Source organism: Moschus berezovskii, chromosome 12 (genome assembly GCF_049115385.1).
Source record: "Moschus berezovskii isolate FMDL1 chromosome 12, NW_MosBer_1.0, whole genome shotgun sequence".
Lineage (NCBI taxonomy): Eukaryota > Metazoa > Chordata > Mammalia > Artiodactyla > Moschidae > Moschus > Moschus berezovskii.
The window spans coordinates 69,568,366-69,591,000 of NC_142471.1; the positions used below are offsets into that span (position 1 = coordinate 69,568,366).

At 40.9% G+C, this 22,635-nt stretch overlaps 1 protein-coding gene and 1 pseudogene across 2 annotated transcripts in view; one reads left to right on the top strand and one right to left on the bottom strand.

Moving 5' to 3' along the window:
* The window catches only part of NT5C2 (5'-nucleotidase, cytosolic II), a 103,736-nt gene extending 83,653 nt beyond the window's left edge, over positions 1–20,083 (bottom strand). For both annotated transcript variants that reach the window (XM_088842291.1, XM_055424744.2), the window contains exon 1: positions 19,994–20,083. The gene's annotated coding sequence lies outside the window, so the exon portion shown is untranslated. The remainder of the gene's footprint in view (positions 1–19,993) is intronic.
* On the top strand, positions 17,713–18,013 carry LOC148776021 (metallothionein-1A pseudogene; annotated as a pseudogene).
* Positions 20,084–22,635: the final 2,552 nt, after the last annotated feature.

Here is a 22,635-nt window from a genome sequence, read left to right on the forward strand (position 1 = left end):
CCAAGGGAGTTCCAGAAAAATATCCACTTCTGTTTCACTGACTATGCTAAAGCCTTTGACTGTGCGGATCACAACAAACTATGGAAAATTCTTAAAGAGATGGGAGTACCAGACCTCCGTACCTATGGGAGTACCAGACCTCCGTACCTGTATCCTGAGAAACCTATTATGTCAGTCAAGAAGCAACTTGAAAACCGGACACAGAACAACAGACTGGTTCAAACCTGGAAAGGTGTACAACAAGGCTGTATATTGTCACCCTGCTTGTTTAACTTCCAAGAAGAGTACATCATGCAAAATGCCAGGCTGGGTGAATCAAAAGCTGGAATCAAAACTGCCGAGAGAAATCTCAACAACCTCAGATATGCAGATGATACCCCTCTACTGGCAGAAAGTGAAGAGGAACTAAAGAGCCTCTTGAGGAAGGTGAAAGAGGAAACTGAAAAAGCTGGCTTGAAACTCAACAGTCAAATCTATGAGGAAATAGCATTTGTTCACAGACCTCAGTAAAGTGAGGATATGATAGATAAAGAATAAATCAACTTACTACCAGGTTGGCATTACATGTCATGCTCTGCACATTATAGTTTATATGTATATGAGTGATACAAAAATATTTTATTCCCTTTGGAAGTTTAAATATTGACTTTTTAATTTTGTTTATATATCCCACTTGTCTCTTTTCATGGCTAACAGAGGACATAAATGAAACAAAATTGTATTTTCATATTGTGTTTCCATTAAAGTATTTTCTATCACTACTAGGTGGGAAGGGGGAGATAAGCTACAGTCAGGGGGAAAACATTTGCAGTTCAGTTCAGTTGCTCAGTCATGTCTGACTTTGCGACCCCATGGACTACAGCATGCCAGGCTTCACTGTCCATCACCAACTTCCTGCTCAAACTCATGTCCACTGAGTCAGTGATGCCATCCAACCATTTCATCCTCTGTCGTCCCCTTCTCCTGCCTTCAATCTTCTCAGCATCAGGGTCTTTTCCAATGAGTCAGTTCTTCTCATCAGGTGGCCAAAGTATTGGAGTTTCAGCTTCAGCATTAGTCCTTCCAATGAATATTCAGGGCCGATTTCCTTTAGGATTGACTGGTTTGATCTCCTTGTAGTCCAAGGGCCTCTGAAGAGTCTTCTCCAACACCACAGTTCAAAAGCATCAATTCTTCAGCACTCCGCCTTTTATATGGTCCAACTCTTACAACCATATGTGACTACTGGAAAAACCACAGCTTTGACTAGATGGATAATAGCTTTGTCAGCTTTGATACTAGCTTTGTCAGTAAAGTAATGTCTCTGTTTTTTAATATGCTGTCTAGGTCGGTCATAGTTTTTTTTCCAAGGAGTATCTTTGAATTTCATGGCTGCAGTCATGATCTGCAGTGATTTTGGAGCCCCCCAAAATAAAGTCTGTCACTGTTTCCATTGTTTCCCCATCTATCTGCCATGAAGTGATAGGACCAGATGCCATGACCTTTGTTTCTGGAACGCTGAGTTTTAAGCCAGCTTTTTCACTCTTCTTTTTTCACTTTCATCAAGAGGCTCTTTAGTTCTTCTTCACTTTCTGCCATAAGGGTGGTGTCATCTGCATATCTGAGGTTATTGATATTTCTCCCGGCAATCTTGATACCAGCTTGTGCTTCATCCAGCCTGGCATTTCACATGATGTACTCTGCATATAAGTTAAATAAGCAGAGTGACAATATACAGCCCTGACGTACTCCTTTCCCAATTTGGAACCAGCCCATTGTTCCATGTCTGGTTCTAACTATTGCTTCTTGACCTACACACACATTTCTCTGGAGGCAGGTAAGGTGGTCTGGTATTCCCATCTCTTTCAGAATTTTCCACATTTTGTTGTGATCCACACAGTCAAAGGCTTTGGAGTAGTCAATAAAGCAGAAGTAGATGTTTTTCTGGAATTCTCTTGTTTTTTCGATGATCCAACAGATGTTGGCAATTTGATTTCTGGTTCCTCTGCCTTTTCTAAATCCAGCTTTTAACATCTGGAAGTTCTCAGTTCATATACTGTTGAAGCCTGGCTTAGAGAATTTTGAGTGTTACTTTGCTAGCGTGTGAAATGAGCGCAATTGTGCAGTAGTTTGAACATTCTTTGGCATTGCCTTTCTTTGGGACTGGAATGAAAACTGACCTTTTCCAGTCCTGTGGCCACTGAGTTTTCCAAATATGCTGCTGGAATACTGAATGCAGCACTTTAACACCATCATCTTTTAGGATTTGAGATAGCTCAACTGGAATTTCAAATCCTTAAAGATAATGAAAACATTTGCACACACCTAATAAAAGAACTTGTACCCAGAACAAATAAAGAGCTCTCAAAACACAGTAAGAGGGCTTCCCTGGTGCTTCAGTGGTAAAGAATCTGCCTGCCAATGCAGGTGACATGGGTTCAATTCCTAATCCAGGAAGATCCTACATGCTGGGGAGCTACTAAGCCTGTGCACCACAACTACTGAGCCTGTGCTCCAGAGAGGCTTTGGGAGCCACATCTACTGAGCCCTCAAGATGCAACCACTGAAGCCCGAGTGCCCTAGGGCCCATTGCTCCACAGCAAGAGAAACCATCATAATGAGAAGCCCATGATCGCAACTGGAGAGCAGCCCCAGCTCTGCAACAAAAGAAACCCTGTGCAACAACCAAGACCCAAAACAGCCAAAAATAAATCATTTAAAAAAAAAAAAAACCAACACACAATAAGACAAAGAATCTAATTATCAAAATACAGGCAAAGTACCTGAACAGACACTTCATCATAAAAGATATACAGATGTCAAATAAGCACAAGAAAAGGTACTCAACATCATTTATCATCAAGGAAATGCAAATTATAACCATAATGAGATTCTACTACATGCCTATTACAACATCTAAAATTAAAAAGACTGACCAGGGACTTCCCCTGATCCAGGGGTTAGGACTCTGTGATTCCACTGCATGGGGCACAGGGTTCAATCCCTGGTCAGGGAACTAAGATCCTGCAAGCCATACAGTGTGGCCAAAACAAACAAACAAAAAAGATTAACCATGCCAAATTTGATGAGGACATAGAGCAACTAGAACTCTAATACATGGCTGGTGAGAATTAAAAAAAAAAAAAATGGGACAAGCACTTTGGAAAACAATTTGCCGTTTCTTTTTTGTTGTCTTTTTTTTTGGCCATGCAGCATAGCTGGTAGGATCTCAGTCCCCTAACCAGGGACTCAACAAGACCCACAGCAGGTAAAGCCCAGAATCTTAACCTCTAGGCCACTAGGGAACTCCCAGCATTTCTTTTAAACAAAGCATTTCTTTTAAACATATCTACTCTAGGTCCCAATCTTTCTACTCCCAAGTAACTGTCCAAGAGAAATGAAAGCATATATCCATATAGACTTGTACATGAATATTCATAGCAGCTTTGTTTGTAATAGTCAGAAAGTGAAAACAACCCATACATCTATGAACAGGTGAATGGATACATATGGTGTTTTATCCACACAATGGAATACAATTAGGCAATAAAAAAGAACGAACTATTAATACACAACATGAATAAATCTCAAAATTATGCTGAGTGAAAGAAGATAAAAAATTGAGTGCACACTATATGGCTTTGCTTATATAAAATTCTAGAAAATGCCAACTAATCTCCAGTGATAGAAAGCATATCCGTGGTTGCCTGAGTGAGGAATGAGGTGGAAGGGCCCGAGGAAACTTTTGGGTGTGATATGTTCATTACCTCAGTTATGGTGACTGTCTCATGGCTATACACATGTCAAAATTTACTGTATACTCTAAATATATAGTTGGTTTTATTTATACCTCAATAAAACTGTTTTTTAAAAGTCAGGTTTTTCTTTCCTTCTTTCCTTACAAATTAGAGGTAGTAATTATACTAACAAAAGAGTTCCTCCATATATTTTAATTTCTTTTTCTATTACGTTCTTCAAATTATTTGTAGGAAAAATTCAAAACACCTTGGATCATTCATGGACTAAACAAAACACATTTTATTTTAAAAATTCAAGCTACAGAGTCTCAGCAAAGGTAACATAAAAATTTATTCAACAAAAACATAAAAATAGATAATTAACTAACCATATAATCATTAATATGAAATAAAATCTGCCATGAAGTCTATATGGTTTTGTGAAGGTTGCTGCTCCTGCTGCTAAGTCACTTCAGTCGTGTCAGACTCTGTGTGGCCCCACAGACGGCAGCCCACCAGGCTACTCTGTCCCTGGGATTCTCCATGCAAGAACACTGGAGTGGGTTACCATTTCCTTCTCCAGTGCATGAAAGTGAAAAGTGAAAGTGAAGTCGCTCAGTTGGGTCCAACTCTTCACGACCCCAGGGACTGTAGCTTACCAGGCTCCTCCGTCCATGGGATTTCCCAGGCAAGAGTACCGGAGTGGGATACCACTGCCTTCTCCTTTTGTGAAGGTTAAAGGGTGAGATTTTCTTAAATCACCTTCAAAAAGTTCCTTAATTGACAGTTTTCCTATGATCTTATCTAACACACATAAGTGTTACTATGACAGACTTTTGGACTCTCTTCACAGAGCCAGCCTATCTAATGCTGAACTAATTTTAATAGCAACAATTAAATTACAGATGATTATCATATGGCAAAAAAAAGAGTGCTCCAATAAGTAGGTAAACATTTCGTTTGTCACCTGTTTAGTGTCAAGCTTAAGAGTAGTTTTTTCAGTAAGGTACAACAGTGACTAATGTTGAATAAAAGGCTCAAATTTTAATTCCTTCCAAGCAATAGTGGCACAGCTTATACTGAAACAGTACTTTGCTTCAATATAAAATATCCAGCCTGCAAAGTAGCTGTATCTGAAGAGTAACAATTGAAATGAACTCTCAGGCATTCAAAATACTTTAGTTTCACACTTTAAAAATACTTCCTAGGCAAATATACATATTTATAGTTCCCTTCAGCATCAGCATCACCCTCCCCCAAACGAAGGGAAACTAGCTGCCCCCAAAGCTCTAGGCAACTTCTGAAAACAGGAAGCAGAGTAACTGAAACGGCAGGGTAATTAAGCCTTGTAAGTAATCTGCAGCCTGGTTAGCAAGGCCATTTTAATGTCTGTTTCAGGTCATGTCAGTAGCTCACTTGGAAAGAAGTGAGTAGCACTTCAATACAGTATGTAGCACAGATCCATCAGGCAAACTGTTTAATTCACACAGCAGTTTGAACCAAATACTCATTTTTCAATGGAATAAGTATAGGCAATATATAATGATAACAGTAATACGAACACAGTGTTTTACTAAATTTCACTGGAAATTATTTTGTGTTTGCAATATAAAATTAGGAATTTATAAGTTTTATAATCAACCACTCTCATTCTAAGAACAATGAACACTGCTCTGAGACTTGAATGGAAAGGATACTTTTAAATGGCTTTTTCAAATTTCCTCACTTTAGCATGAAAATTTATTTTCAAAAATACAACTTTCATTGCATATTGCGCTGTGCTCAGTTGCATTTGATTCTTTGCAGCCAGCCAGGCTCCTCTGTCCACAAAATTTTCCAGGCAAGAATATTGGAGTGGGGTGCATTTCCTACTCCAGGGGATCTTTCCGATCTAGGAATCGAACCTGTGTCTCTTGTGTCACCTGCTCACCTGCATTGGCAGGCGGACTCTTTATCATTAGTAACTGAATATTACACATATTAAACTATTATCGTTTACTATAATGAAAAAGAAAAGTTACAGCTATATTGCCCATATGTATGCCTGGTATCACACTAACATTTTACACATAACTCTTGATAATCCTAATCCTTGACAGATGAGCAGTAAAACCAAGGAAGTGTAGAGGTACATTAGTTGGCTACATCATTATGTTGCCATCAAGGGCCCCTTCTGTAACAAGACCACAAACCAGAAGAGAACTATAAATGAAAAAATGAGCAAAAAACTCTTCCTTATAAACCAAAAAGACAGGAGTTAATGAAACATTTAACAGTTTATACATAACACACTTTTAAGGAGTCTTACTGGAGAAGGAGATGGCAACCCACTCCAATATTCTTGCCTGGAGAATCCCATGGACAGAGGAGTCTGGCAGGCTACAGTCCACGGGGTCACAGTTCTTTATATCATTTGCCCGTATTTTACATTTGTGTAAACGACTAAGTTTACACATCAAGTGATTCAGATGGCTAACAAATTCCAACTAATAAAATCTCATTTACCTATCCACTCATATCACTAGCTATTCTCTTACCTTATTTTTCTTTTTTGAACATTTACACTTCTAGATTTAACATATTTGACAGTTTTGTACTGCCAAGTCATTTCCTCTAAAATCCAAGTTCCACTAGGGTAAGACTTGTTTTGTTCACTGCTGCATCCAGTTCCTTGAAATGCAGACTTGAAATATACAGGCTCTTAAACCTCTACATTTGGAGCATTTTGCTTTTCAGAAGCTAATTTCTGTGTACACCTGAAAATGCAAGAATATTACACAGGTTCTTTTTAATGCTCTAAATCAATCTTCATGAAATCTTACTCTTGGTTCAGAAATGCATAAGATTCTTAGTTTGATTACTACAGTATTTTGCTAACATTTCGACACCAGGCCTTGGAACAAAAGGTTCCCTGTTCTCTGATGGAAAACAACAAAACTGAGAAGATATCTTGTCAAATGGGAAATATACTACCTGTTGCCAGGAAAATTTGTTTTTCTTCTTCAAGCAACAACATGCTCCAATCTCTAGTTTGAACCGTAACTAGAAAATGTGAATGTACTGCATATGTTCCTAAACTTCCAAAAATAGACCAAAAAAGACCCGAATTTTATGTTATCCTGAACACTTTACAGCTGGTACTCCTAGAATTCCATTACCTCTGCCACATCACAGAGAGTTCATCTATATATGAAGAAGGTTGCTTTCAACTCAATGTTCTGAGTAATACCACACCTTCAACAATAACAGTTGTTGACAGAAAGGAACAAGAGAGCATGTAAAGAAAGCATTTTAAATGACTGTGCTTGAGAATATGTAGTACAGCAGTTCCCCCTAACCCTTATCCAAGAGGGGATACATTCCGAGACCTCCAGTGGATGCCTGAAACTGGATAGTATGGAATGCTGCTGCTAAGTCACGTCAGTCGTGACCAATTCTGTGCAACCCCATAGATGGCAGCCCACCAGGCTCCTCCGTCCCTGGGATTCTCCAGGCAAGAACACTTGAGTGGGTTGCCATTTCCTTCTCCAATGCATGAAAGTGAAAAGTGAAAGTGAAGTCGCTTAATCATCTCCAACTCTTAGCGACCCCATGGACTGCAGTCTACCAGACTCCTCCATCGATGGGAGTTTCCAGGCAAGAGTACTGGAGTGGGTCACCAGTGCCTTCTCCAATATGGAATGTTATATAAGCTATATTTTCCCCATACATATATACCTACAATAAAGTTTAACTTACAAATTAGGTACACAAGAGGCACGTTAACCACAATAGCTAATAATAAAATAATTCCAACAATACAACTGTAACAAAAGTTATGTGAACGTGGTCTCTCACTCAACATCTTACTCTACCGTACTCATACTTCTTCTGGTGATGATACAAGATGATAAAATGCCTATATAAGGAGATGAAGGTAAGTGATGTATGCATTGTGACACAGTGTTAGTTAGGCTACTCTTGATCTTCTGATGATATGTCAGGAGAAGGATTATTTGCTTTGGGTGATTCTGGATTACTGGGCCATAAAGAGGTCAATGATTGGGAATCCGGACAGGACGGTACAAGATTTCACCACATTAGTCAGAATGGCATACTCACATTACACAATCTAAAACTCATGAATTGTTTATTTCTGGAACGTAATATTTTCAGGCTGTGACTGCAGGTAACTGAAACTGTGGAAAGCAAAACTGTGGATAAGGGGGGGACCACCATATGACTTTTATTTCTTCAAAACACTGCTATAATTAGCTAAGGTCAAAAGCATAAAGGTAACAGAGCTGAACTGTTTTTACATTCAGCAACATATAATACTTTGCAAAGGATGATTTAGTAATGATTCATGAATATCCTTTTAAAAAGCTGATGGGGACTTTCCTGATGGTCTGGTGGTCAGGAATCTGCTTTGTGGTGCAGGGGGTACAGGTTCAATCCTTGTTCAGGGAATGACGATCCCATGTGCTGCAGAGCAACTAGGCCTAAGAGGAGCAGCTACCGAGCCCAAGCACTCTGGAGCCTGGGTGCCACAATAATCACTATGATAGTTCTACTTTTTTATTATATACATTCATATATATGGCTTAGTTCACTTATTTGATGAAAATTTGGAGATATGGGACTTCCCTGGTAGTCTAGTGGTTAAGAATCAGCCTTCCAATGCAGGGGACACAGATTCAATCGTTAGTCTGGGAAGACCCCACATGCAGCAGAGCAACTGAGCCTAAGCACCACAATTACTGAAGCCCATGCTCCCTAGAGCTGGTGCTCTGCAACAAGTGAAGCCACCGCAATGAGTAGCACTCAGGCAGCAATGAAGACCCAATGCAGCCAACAAAAAAATACCCAATTTTTTTAAAATTCAAAGATATGTATAAATTCAATGTCATAGTAATGCTAACATAATAATAGCTAACTTTCCCAGTGGCTCAGAAGTAAAGAATTCACCTGCCAATGCAGGAGACATGGGTTCAATCCCTGAGTGGGGAAGATCCTTAGGAGAAAGAAATGGTAACCCATTTCTATATTCTTGTGTGGGAAATCCCACAGACAGAGGAGCCTGGTGGGCTACAGTCCATGAGATCGCAAAAGAGTTGGATACAACTTAGCAACTAAACAACAATAAAACATTTATTTAGCGCTCACTTTTTTTTCATGTATTATTCTAAGCTCCAGGCAATGGCAAGCCACTCCAGTACTCTTGCCTAGAAAATCCCACGGACGGAGGAGCCTGGTAGGCTGCAGTCCATGGGGTCGCTACAAGTCAGACATGACTGAGCGACTTCACTTTCACACATTGGAGAAGGAAATGGCAACCCACTCCAGTGTTCTTGCCTGGAGAATCCCAGGGACGGGGGAGCCTGGTTGGCTGCCGTCTATGTGGTCGCACAGAGTCAGACACGACTGAAGTGACTTAGCAGCAGCATACATATTTTATCTGACTTCTCACAACAACCATAAGGAAATGGCAACCCACTCCAGTATTCTTGCCTGGAGAATCCCATGGACGGAGGAGCCTGGTGGGCTACAGTCCACGGGGTCGCAAAGAGTCAGACACGACTGAGCGACTTCACACACACTCACACACATTTTCATTATACAAAGAATAAAACAGCATAGAGAAGTTAAATAATCTGACCAAGATTATAGAAACAAACTTGTAGTAAAGAGTGCAGATTCTGGAGCCATTCTGACCAAGTTTAAAACTTGGTTCAAATGCTAATTAGTTCTATAACTAAGCAAATTACACAATCACCTCAGCTTCTTCTACTCCAAAATGGTTAGTTGGAACGAGGATTGAATGCATCAGTAAGTGCAACATACTAAGAATAGTGGCTGGCATACAGTGCCTGATAAATTATAATATTTATAATACTAGAGACCACAGTGTTTAATACTTATGACTTATGCACAATGTAGTAAATACTTTATGTTTGAAGGAATGTTACAGTAGGTTTCTACTTTTAGAGTCCAAACTTCAGAGTGTCAATTAAATGCCAAAGGTTATACAATTTCACACATTTTTTCATGTCAATCTAAGTATCCTAAATGTAATCTACTATCTATAGGTTTCTTTCTTTCCTGAAAGCTCTCAGTTCCTCCAAGGATTACTTCATCAAACCTATTGCAAAAGTCAAGAATTTAAGGCTAAGAATACAGCTGATTCCAGATTTGTGAAAGATCCAAATGTTACATCTTGGTGTTATTTACAGCAAGATACCATGCTGAAACTCCACAAATACATCTTAAAATGTTCACAATTTTCATACAGAATAATTGAGCTGTTTCAACCTCTATACATTTAGCACGGTTTAGATAACGCAAAATTTTCACAATTTAGTGCATAACAAAAGCCACATAGTCTTTAGAATTTGCAGAGTAATTTCATAACAAACACAATCACAGAAAAAGAATGTGTAACACAAATGCTAATTGAACACCAAATTAAAGATAGACTAAGCAGAAATAAATAGCATCTAAGCCTAAATATAAAAAAAGCAAAACCATATAACTTTTAGAAAATAGAAAAAGATGAAAAGCCTTATGACATCAAGGTAAAGAAGACTTTCTTGGATAATAAACATAAACCATAAAGGAAAAGATGGACAAATATGACTAGGTTAAAATGTATAGTTTATACCTGCCTAAAACATTTGGTCTGAATTTAAATACCCTGCCAAAAATCATTTAGTCTGAATTTAAATACCCAAGGAAATGATCAGACAAATCCAAATTGAGGGACGTTCTATAAAACGACTGACCTGGACTCTTAAAATATCATCAATATTATGAATACAAACAAAAATCTGGGGCTCTGTTGTGGATTAAAGATAACTAAAGGGACATGTAGTATGTGAACCGTGAACTTCCAGATGTTCAAGCAGGTTTTAGAAAAGGAGAGGCACCAGAGATCAAATTGCCAACATCTGCTGGATCATGGAGAAAGCAAGAGAGTTCCAGAAAAACATCTATTTCTGCTTCACTGACTATGCCAAAGCCTTTGACTGTGTGGATCACAATAAACTGTGGAACATTCTGAAAGAGATGGGAATACCAGACCACCTGACCTGCCTCTTGAGAAACCTGTATGCAGGTCAGGAAGCAACAGTTAGAACTGGACATGGAACAACAGACTGGTTCCAAATAGGAAAAGGAGTACGTCAAGGTTGTATATTGTCACCCTGCTTATTTAACTTATATGCAGGGTACATCATGAGGAACGCTGGGCTGGAAGAAGCACAAGATGGAATCAAGATTGCTGGGAGAAATATCAATAACCTCAGATATGCAGATGACACCACCCTTATGGCAGAAAGTGAAGAGGAACTCAAAGGCCTCTTCATGAAAGTGAAAGAGGAGAGTGAAAAGGTTGGCTTGAAGCTCAACATTCAGAAAACGAAGATCATGGCATCTGGTCCCATCACTTCATGGGAAATAGATGGGAAAACAGTGGAAACAGTGTCTGACTTTATTTTTGGGGCTCCAAAATCACTGCGGATGCTGACTGCAGCCGTGAAATTAAAAGACGCTTACTCCTTGGAAGGAAAGTTATGACCAACCTAGACAGCATATTAAAAAGCAGAGACATCACTTTGCCAACAAAGGTCCATCCAGTCAAGGCTATGGTTTTTCCCGTGGTCATGTATGGATGTGAGAGTTGGACTATGAAGAAAGTTGATCGCCGAAGAATTGATGCTTTTGAACTGTGGTGCTGGAGAAGACTCTTGAGAGTCCCTTGGACTGCAAGGAGATCCAACCAGTCCATTCTAAAGGAGATCAATCCTGGGTGTTCATTGGAAGGACTGATGCTAAAGCTGAAACTCCAATACTCTGGCCACCTCATGCAACGAGTTGACTCACTGGAAAAGACTCTGATGCTAGGAAGGATTGGGGGTGGGAGGAGATGGGGACGACAGAGAATGAGATGGCTGGATGGCATCACCGACTCGATGGACATGAGTTTGAGTGAACTCCGGGAGTTGGTGATGGACAGGGAGGCCTGGTGTGCGCTGAGATTCGTGGGGTCGCAAAGAGTCGGACACGACTGAGCGGCTGAACTGAACTGAAAGGGACATGGTAATTAAATGCAACTCATGATCCTGAACCAGGAATGGGACTGAAGAATAACTATAAAGGTCATTATTGGGACAACTGAGAAAATTATAATATGCACTGTGTATTAGATAATAATGTTGTATTCATATTAAATGTGATAATTATACTGTAGGTTTATAGGCCATCCTTGCTTTTGGGATATCTATTAATGTATCTTTTGAGAGATGAAGTGCCATGATGTCTACAACTTACTTCAAAACGGTTTAGAGAAAAAAATCTATATATGAAAGAAAACAAACATGGCAGCGTTAACAACTGGTGAATCCAGGTGAAAGGTGTAAGTGCATTCACTGAACTACCACTGCACTTTTCTGTAGGACTGAAAATTTTCAAATGTAAAGTTGGAATAAAAATGTAAAACTTAAAAAAAAAAACAAAACTGAAACTAAAACTTGAGCTTCCCAGGTGCCTCAGTGGTGAAGAATCTGCCTGCCAATGCAGAACATACGGGTTCCATCCCTGGTCAGGGAAGATCCCACATAGGGCAGAGTGACTAAGTCAGTGCACCACAACTACTGAGTCAGAACTACAGAGCCCAGGAGCCCTGCACAACTACTGAGCCCACGTGATGCAACTATTGAAGCCTGCATGCACTAGAGCCTGTGCTCTGCAACCAGAAGCCACTGCAATGAGAAGACTGTGTACCGCAAATAGAGAGCAGGCGCTGCTCTCCACAACTAGAGAAAGTCCAGGCAGTAACGAAGACCTAGCACAGTCAAAAATAAATAAATAAAATTTTTTTTTTAACGTAAAACTTGGGACTTCCCTGCTGGTCGTGACTAAGACTCCAAGTTCCCAATGCAGGGGCCCTGGATTCAATCCCTGGTCAGGGCAAAAACAATGTTAAAAACCATCACTAGTCATTAGGGAAATGCAAATTAAAACCACAAAGAGAGATCACGGCTCACCTGACAGAAGAGTTAGTATCAAAAAAAAACCAAGAAATAACAAGTTCTGGTGAGGATGTGGAAAGAAAGGAACCCTCAAGGCCCTGGATTTGATCCCTGGTCAAATTCTTCACCACTGAGCCACCTAGGATGCCAAGTTTTATAGGTTTTTTTAAGTTTTACATTTTTATTCCAACTTTTTATTTGAAAAATTTCAGTCCTACAGAAAAGTACAGTGGTAGTTCAATGACTACACTTACACCTTTCACCTGGATTCACCAGTTGTTAACACTTTGCCACAACTAAGACCCAGTGTAGCCAAATAAATAAATCAAATAAACATATTTTTTTTAAAATGTAAAACTCATGCACAACAAAAAGTAAAGAGCAATCAAACGCTGAGAGGACACTGCAATATCGTAACAGGGAAAGTATCAGTGTAAAGTAAAGAGCTGCAAACTGACGACGGAAAAGAAAATCAGCCAGCAGAAAAAAAATGAAGGCTGCGAACAGCAATTACAGAGAAGAAAAATCTTACAATAAATGGATGCAAACAGAATAAATCGTCACAACAAACGGAAAAGCAAATTAAATGAACTGAGTTTGATCTTAAAATTGAAGAGTCTGACAATATCCATGTTTGCAAGGATATGGCAAAATGGGAACTCTAACAACCTGCTAATGGGTATTTCCTATTCAGTATTTTGGAAAATAATTCGGCCTTATCTAATAAAGATGAAGATCCTCATACTCTACAACCTAATTCCCTAGGCTCAGAATTCTCTCTCACACCTGTAAATAACATGACACATCGAAGAATGTTTATTACAGCACTGTTAACAATAGCAAAAAAGGCAGAAACCCCTACATAATCATAAACAAACTGGGTTATTCACATAATGTAATATTATAGAGCAATTAAGATGAATGAACTAAAGATGTATCTATCAACATGGATATGCAGCAAAAACAATGTTAAACAACATCACTAATCCTTAGGGAAATACAAATTAAAACCACAAAGAAATAGCACTGCTGACCTGGCAGATAAGTTATTATCAAAAAAAAAAACAAGAAATAACAAGTGCTGGTGAGGATGTGAAGAGAAGGAACCCTCATATACTGTTGGTGGAAACAAAAATTGGTACAGCCACTATGGAAGACAGTATGAACATCCCTCAAAAAATTAAGAATAGAACTATCATATGATCCAGGTCCTAAGGATATCTATCCAAAGAATATGAACACACTAATCTGGAAAAAGATACATGCACACCCTTATGTTCATTCTGGTATTATTCACAATAGCCAGGATTGGAATCAATGGCTGAAAAGATGTGGTATATATATACATACATACACAATGGAATAGTACTCAGTCATAAGACAATGAAATCTTGACACGTGCAGTAACACGTGACATTAAGGATATTATGCTAAGTGAACAGGCCAGATGGAGAAAGACAAATACCGTATGATTTCACTCATATGTGGAATACAAAAAACTAATAAACAATAAACCAACTCAAACAAAAACATAGATAGAAAAGAGTACTAGTGATCACGGGGCAGTGGTAGAGGAAAAGGGAAATGAGTAAAGGAGATCAACTATATGGTGATCAATGGACACTACATTTTTGGTGGTGAGCAAAGGGTATACAGAATTGGAAATACTATATTTGTGAAACTTATATAATGCTATAAATCAATGCACATCAATAAAATAAATTTTAAAAAGAACAGCCACCAAAAAAAAAAAAAGGAACAGCCTCAATAATAGGATAGACCTGGAAACACAGGCTGGGCTAGAGGTCAAAAACATACTCCCCCCAAAATCTTCATATGGGGACTTCCCTGGTGATCCAGTGATTAAGAATTCGCCTGCCAATGCAGGGGACACCATTTCAATTCCTGGTCCAGGAAGTTTCCATATGCCATGGGGCAACTAAGCCAGTGTGCCACAACTACTGAGCCTGCTCTCTGCAACAAAAGCAGCCACCGCAACAAGAAGCACTTGTACCACAGCTAGAGAGTAGCCCTGGCTTGCCATAACTAGAGAAAGCCCAAACACAGCAAGGAAGACCCAGCACAACCAAATAAACTAATGAAAAAATTTTTTAAATCTTCATATGAGCTTATTTCATCAATGCTTTATCATAAAATATCTTCAAAAATATAAACAACGAATCAAAAGCAAGTTTTTTACTGTGCATAGTACATTAAACAAGAGAATCATGTGCATAACATATTAAATAAGAGCATATACCCTTTTATGGATATACACATATTAGTAAAAGTATACAAATATAATGGGAATAATTACAGAATTCATAAAAGGGCAAAAGAGAAGAACAGTATCAGCAAAGATACAGGCCTTAACTGAATTGGTAATTTTATTCCTTTGAAAAATACAGTAAATTGAAAAGAGAGACTACACAATTAGAACATGGACTAATATGGGGGAAAAAAACACAAAATAAATATGAACTGTAATTAAGATGATTACATTATATTCTGTATTTTAAAATATTTCATTTTTTAAATAACTTTAAAATATTAAAGAAATCCCATTAAACTGAACCAGGAAGAATTAAAAAACTTACACTCCATGGACATCTGAAAGGGAAACATACTAACACAGTGGTCCCTCAGAATCATGGGGCCACTGGTTCTAGGACACACACCCCCTCGTCACAGATACCAAAATTCCCAGATGCTCAAGCTCCTTATATAAAATGGCACAGTACAGTAGTCCTTCTGATTTTTCCCCATTTTGCAGCCAGGTACGACAGGCCTACTATATCCAACAAATTTGCTGATATGTATATTTTTATTGCTATTAAGTAGTGTCCAACTCTCTGTGACCTCATGGATGCCAGGCTTCTCTGTCCTCCACTATCCTCTGGAATGTGCATGTATATTTATAAAATATACAGGGAATTCCCTGGCAGTCCAGTGGTTAGGATTCTGCACTTCCACTGCAGGGGGCATGGAGTTTGTCCCTGGTCGGGGAACAAGGAACGTACAGTATATTCAGTTCAGCAGTATATATTCAACCATTAAACTTCAGGCACCAGATTTCAATCTGCTCTTTCTAAGGAGACCCTGACACAGCAGGCTTTTTCATCTCACACTCTTGATAATGCTTCCCAACCAAAAGAAACACACAAAAGAACAAACAGTTCAACACTGAGTCAATTTAATTCTGATCCTGTATTTCACCAAAATGGGGGGTCATTTTGCTGCTCTGCTTGCCATTTTGCTGGCGGGGTAGGGGGGTGGGAGGTCGGTACTGCTAAAGTTGTTTTTCATGAAAAGGAAAACAGCCACTGCAAACTTTGGTAACCAATTATAAGACACAAATTTCAAATGATATTTAAGGTAATTGCTTCAAATGGTAAAAAGTCACAAAACATTTACTCTGTTCCAAAGGACAAGGACTTAACACTCCATAACAATTTGCAATCAATTTCCTTAAAGCAAGTAACTTTTTCAGGGCTAAACTTTAAAAATGAAATAAACACAAGCTACTTGCAAATAAGGGATGTCTTGCTTCATTAATTCTGCTCTATCTGCAAGAAACCCATGTAGCCTGTCTTGTGAATAGTTTACTTGAATTTCTCTCTCCAGTTTTATTTCATACTATTGATCTACCAAACTCTTTTAGTGAGAGCAATCTATTCAGCAAACCCTCTATATCCACTTTTGCATTTTTTCCCTACTCTCAAGTGTCACTTTCTGTTTTCCCTGATTCCACCAACCTACAGTAATCTCTCCATTTTAAACCAAAAACCCACACAGTATTAATAGCTAACATTCAATAGCTAACCAAGGCTTTCCTGGTAGCTCAGATGGTAAAGTGTCTGCCTACAATGCGGGAGACCCGGGTTCGATCCCTGGGTCGGAAAGATCCCCTGAAGAAGGAAATGGCAACCCACTCCAGTATTCTTACCTGGAAAATCCCATGGACCGAGGAGCCTGGTAGGCTACAGCCCATGGGGTCGCAAAGAGTCAGAGACGACTAAGCGACTTCACTTCACTTTAGTGTTACTTCAATGGAATTATCCCATTGAACCCACACAACGTGAAATTTGTTCTATTTTTCCCTTTTTCATGGTGAGAGAAACTGAGTGAAGCTCTCTTCAGGTTAATTCTCCAAGGGTGCATGAATGGTATGGCAAGCCAGGTCTCAAAAACAGACTCCAAAACCCAGGCTCTTAAATATATGTGATGCCATCTCCTGACTCATGCCTTTATATTGACCGCCTTTACTGCTCATACGTCATTTAATATATGCCCTGTGATATTTAACATTTTGTGTTCCAAGATGTTGCCTAAGCAGCTCAAAATATTATATTCATTCAACAAAAATTTACTGAGAGCCTTTATGCCAGGCACTATTGGCTACTAGGCATAAAATCATGTTATGGAGCCTCCACAAAAGAAAAGTAGATGAATTCTCTAGATACATGGATGACATCCAGATATGTGGGGAACTGCAAAATTTTAAATATGTAAACGGAATTATAACTACATAAAAATTATATTTACAAAAGAACTGGAAAGGGGGCATCCCTGGGGGTCCAGTGGTTAAGAATCTGCCCTTCAATGAAAGGGACACTGGTTTGATCCCTGGTCCAGTGGGAAGATCCCACATGCTTCAGTGTAACTAAGCCCTGTTCACCACAACTACTGAGCCCACATGCTACAACTAGTGAAGTCCACTGCGGCTGTGCTCCACAACAAGAGGAGCTGCTCCTCACAACTAGAGAGTAGCCCCTGTTCACCACAACTAGAGAAAAGCCCACACAGCAACAAAGACCCACCACAGCCAAAAAATAAATAAATTTTTAAAAAATAAAAGAACTAGAAAAGATACTTGTCACAAACAATATGATAAAGTTGAGGGATTTTTTTAACTATTAAATTTTGCTTTTGGGTAAGAAAGGCAAGCAATAAAAAGATGTACTTTAAAAATAGACGCCTCCCACCGGACCAGTGGATCTGCTTTGCCACTTGCTCTGGACCTCAGACCTCGCTTTTCCTCCAAATGGACCCGAACTGCTCCTGCCCCACTGGCGGCTCCTGCAGCTGTGCTGGCTCCTGCACCTGCAAGGCCTGCAGATGTCCCTCCTGCAAGAAGAGCTGCTGCTCCTGCTGCCCTGTGGGCTGTGCCAAGTGTGCCCAGGGCTGTGTCTGCAAAGGGGCCTCGGACAAGTGCAACTGCTGTGCCTGATACCTGGGAGAGCCTGCCCTAGTTGTCAATAGAGCAACCATAACAAATTTATATATATATATATTTTTTTTTTCCATACAACCTGACCTGGTGCTGCATGTCCTTTTTCTATGAGACATGTGATTTCTAGTAAAGTTGTTGACTTTAAAAAAATAAAATAAAAACAACAAGTTTTATGCCCTCTCTTTACCCCACTAAGCAGTAGAAATTAGAAATAGCCTACAGGCAGAAGATGAACGTTTGGCCAACATTCCACTTACTCTGGCTTTCTTTAGGAAGCTACACCTGAAATAACTAATCAGGCTTGCAGATACCCTTTGTAAGTATCTATATAAATCTTCCTACAATTATAAACTTTTGGAAACCTGTAGCCAATTATAAATTTTCAAACAATGGAATCAAATCTTAGAGTTGAATAAACCCTTGCCGAGCATCTCCTTGGGCTCTCTCATTTTACAGATTAGTTGATCATTAAATTCTAAAGTCTAAATTCTGGGTTGATGAGAATAATGCAGCAAGCTATATCGAAATGTAATGGCTTATACTGCAATAGAAAAGCATTTCCAAAATAAAGTTTATGCGCACTACCATCAAGCCCAGCATGTGGAGTTCTGCTTTTAATTACAAGCTGTGTCTTCCTGAACTTAACCTCTTCAGGCCTGGAAAAACCTTAACCTCTTCATCTGGAAAAATTCTAACCATGTTGAAAAGTTTCGAGGTAAATATCTGAAAGGACCTCAGTAACATCATGGTTCCACGATAAATGGCATGGGTTTGGGTGAACTCCGGGAGTTGGTGATGGACAGGGAGGCCTGGCGTGCGCGGTTCATGGGGTCGCAAAGAGTCGGACACGACTGAGCAACTGAACTGAACTGATAAATGGCACTCTTTCACATTACAGTTACCAGAATTTGCATCTACTGCTTTAAGAGGCAAAATGAACAGTATATAAACAATATGAAACAAGTTCAATCATGAAGAATCTGGACACGCACAAGCACGCACAAAAACAACCCTATAAAGGTGACAAGTCACTGCAGAGCACTGCACTTGCAATGCATCCTCAAAACAAGGGCCCAAAGCCGACAGCAAGGGAAAACGCTACATCTGACACCCAACTCTACCTACTTGCCTTTAAAAGCTAAGGCCTACCAGAGTCAAAGCCCCCAAACGTCATGCTTGTAACTACAGGTTCAGGCCTCAGATTCGCATCTCACTGTTGGCTCTCAAGTGCTTCAGGGGTCCCCAGGGAAAGAATGCACTGCCACCAGACAGTTGGCCCCGGACTCGAGAGCCACTGGGAAAGAACTAGCACGTTTTTCTCGTGGCGGCTTGCAATTTGAAGTGAGCTTTCCAGGAAGTGCTGCAAACGACCGAACTGGCATGTGGGCTTTCAGTTGGCAATTTCTGGTGGTTCTTGCTACAACGCAGTCAACCTTGCATCCTAACACACAGCTGCCGGCTACTTCCTCGGGGGGTCGACCGGGAACGCGCAAGGGGTGGGGAGGCCCATTAACTTGGCGGAAAGGCAGGCGTCGGGTGCGGACAGGAGGAAGCCAGGCGTCGGCAGGGAAAAAATAAGCTGAACTGAATAAAGGGGTGCCCGCCCGAGGTGGGATGGGGGCTACCACCAGCGTGAGGGAAAAGCGGGGGAACGGGCCGGAACGCGGCGCGACTGACTGCGGAGGCTGGGGGCCGCGCTCAGAGAGTAAGGCGGGTCCCGGCGAGCCCAAGGCCGGGAAACAATGGCGCTAGCGTGACGTGGGGCCGGGGGCGTCGCCGCGGCGCGGAGGAAGGGGCTGCTCTGAGGCTGGGGGCGACCTGGGGTTGGGGGCGTGCGGAATCTGGGGTGCGGGGTCCGCGGGCGCGCAGGCGGGCACTCAGACCAGAGGGGCCTGAGGGGCGCAGCAGCCGAGTAGGACCGGTGCGGGGGCAGGCGGGGGGCCCTGGCCCAGGTCGCGCGCTCTGCCGCGCACCCTCCGTCGCTCCCTCGCCCGCCCGCTGCTTCCCCGCCCGCCCGCGGGTCCCGCCGCACTCACCGGCCCCGCCGCACGGCAGCAATCCCAGCGCGCAACTGCCGCAGCCTCCGGGGCGCGCGCTCTCCCCGCCCCCGCCGCCCCGGCACCGCCCCCCTGCTCGCGCCCTGCCAGGGACCGGCGCGCTGTTCCGTCCCCTAGCTCCGCCGCAGAACGCGGCCGCCGCGACGCTCCCTGGCCACGCTGCGGGAGTGCGGGCGCGAGGCGGGCCTGCGTCCCGGTCCCTCGCGCGGGTCTGCTGCTACTGCTACTGCTGCTGCTAAGTCGCTTCAGTCGTGTCCGACTCTGTGCGACCCCACAGACGCGCGGGTCTGGGCTTCGTCAAATAACAGAACATCGCCTGCTGCTGAGCTGTGGGGTGACGCACGTTGACAACCCTTTCCTGTCCCTTAGGTCTCCATCCCTGGGCCTTCTGCAGGGCCCTGGTCTACTTCACTGATACTCCGACGCTTACCCTTAGCGGGGTGGAGGCATCCATTTTTCCCAGTCACAGAATCTTCCAGACGAAAGGACCTCAAAAAGTCCTCTGGCCCAAACTACTCCTGAGTGCCAGTAATGGCTAAAAGTACGACTTTGAGGTTTGTCAGAAAGGGTTGGAGTCTCGGTTCCACAGCTCGCCAACTGTGTGACCTTGTGCGATATACCTGAGTTCATCATACCACTTCCCTCATCCTTAATACAGGTGTTAGTACATCCTTAACAACAGTGCCTACCTCTTAGGATGATGACAGAATGAAATAAGATAATAGAGGAAATGTCCTCGGCACAGTCCTGGCACATAACCCTCAGAAAAGGTTAATTATTATATCGACTCCTATCCCAACCAACTCGCATCTGAAAGAAAGCTCCTCAATGACAGAAAGCCTTAGCCTCAGCAGCTCTGACCAGCCAGAAGGTGTTTCTTAAGTGTCCACTCTCTGGCCCAAGTCCTATCCTTTGGAGCCTCAGTGAACACACAGGTCTAATCTCTCTCCCACCTTCTACTTTTCAGATACTTGAAGACTTCTGCCCAAGATCTTCTCTTTTCCAGACTAGTATCTCCCATTGTTTCCATTGTTTCTTCCTTTGTCCTGATTTTGAGGGTCTCTATCCTCATTCTTCTCACAGACGTGGTCAATTTGATTGTGGCTCCTTCAGAGTATGTTGCCCAAGATTGAATCAAATGTTTGTGATACCATCAGAGCAAAGTAGGCCTTGTAGGGCATATTGCTTTGCAGTCAAGAAATAAAATTCTTGGCACCTGCACTACTGACTCATTGAGCTTGCAGTCAACTAAAACTTTCAAGACTTTTTAATAAGTGCTCTGCTGGAATATTTCTACCCTCTCTTGTGTTTTTGAGCCAACTTCAGTACAGGTCGGCTGAGGACAGGCCCTGACCTCTCACCTGTTGGATTTTTCAGGATATGTGGGGAAAAGAAATAGGAGTTTGAAGGTAGTCTGACAGTACTTTTAAACCAAGCTCACTTGGAGAAGGAAATGGCAACCCACTCCAGTGTTCTTGCCTGGAGAATCCCTGGTGGGCTACCGTCTATGGGGTCGCACAGAGTCAGACACGACTGAAATGACTTAGCAGCAGCACATGGAAAAAGGCCAGAGTTTGTGTCTAAAGATCATGACACTAAGCAAATAAATATATATATGCAATGTGATCAAAATGAAATGCATGCACACAAACACACACACATACACACCAAGACTAGAAGGAAATATGTAATTGAGTATGGTTTTCATAGGGGTTTTCTCTCAGTGATAAGAATTAGGGAGGTTTCTTCTTTATACTTTTTCGTAAACTTCCCAGATTTTCTACATTGTTTATATTACTTCTGTAATCGAAAACTTTGTTTCCAAAAGAAAAAAATCAGAAAAAAAATTTAAATCAGAGAGATGAAATAAAGAAAAAAATGGGAAACAAAGGATAACAGACTAGGAGAAAATATTTGTAATACATAAAACAAAGGATTTGTATCTGCAACATATAAAGGATGCAATAAATCAAAAAGAAAAAAAATCACTAGAAAAATGGGCAAATGTAAATAGGCAGTTCACAGAAAAAAAGTTATAAATTGCCAGTAAGAATACAAAGAGATGCCCAACCTCAGTAGTAACCAGGGAAATGGAATTAAAACAGAAACTGGCAACAATTTTCAAGCTTCATAAAGCAAAAGAATGTAAATTGGCACAGTCATTTTAGAGGGCAATCAGACAACATCTATTAAATCCATGTCTCAGCAATCCCACTTCTAGTTATCTACTATAATCCGATGTTATGGAGGTATGAACAAGGATAATTGCTATGATACTACTAATAAAGAAAATTTGTTATCAGCCAAAATGCCCACCAATTGGGCAATGGCTAAATAAAATATAGAAAACTCTTACAGTAAAGGAATTCTGTATAAAACTTTAAATAAGTGACCTTGATCTATATGCTAATTTAGATCTATCTCAGAATCATATTTTTGAATGAAAACAGCAAGTTGCAGCATGAGGTTGATTGATTTCCTATTTTATAGACACTCTCCTCAAAATGCATAATTTCAGTCTAATCATGAAAAATCATCAAATAAGCCCAAATTGATGGATATTCTACAAAATACCTGACCTGGATTCCTTGAAATTGTTAAGGTTATGAAAGCCAGGAAAA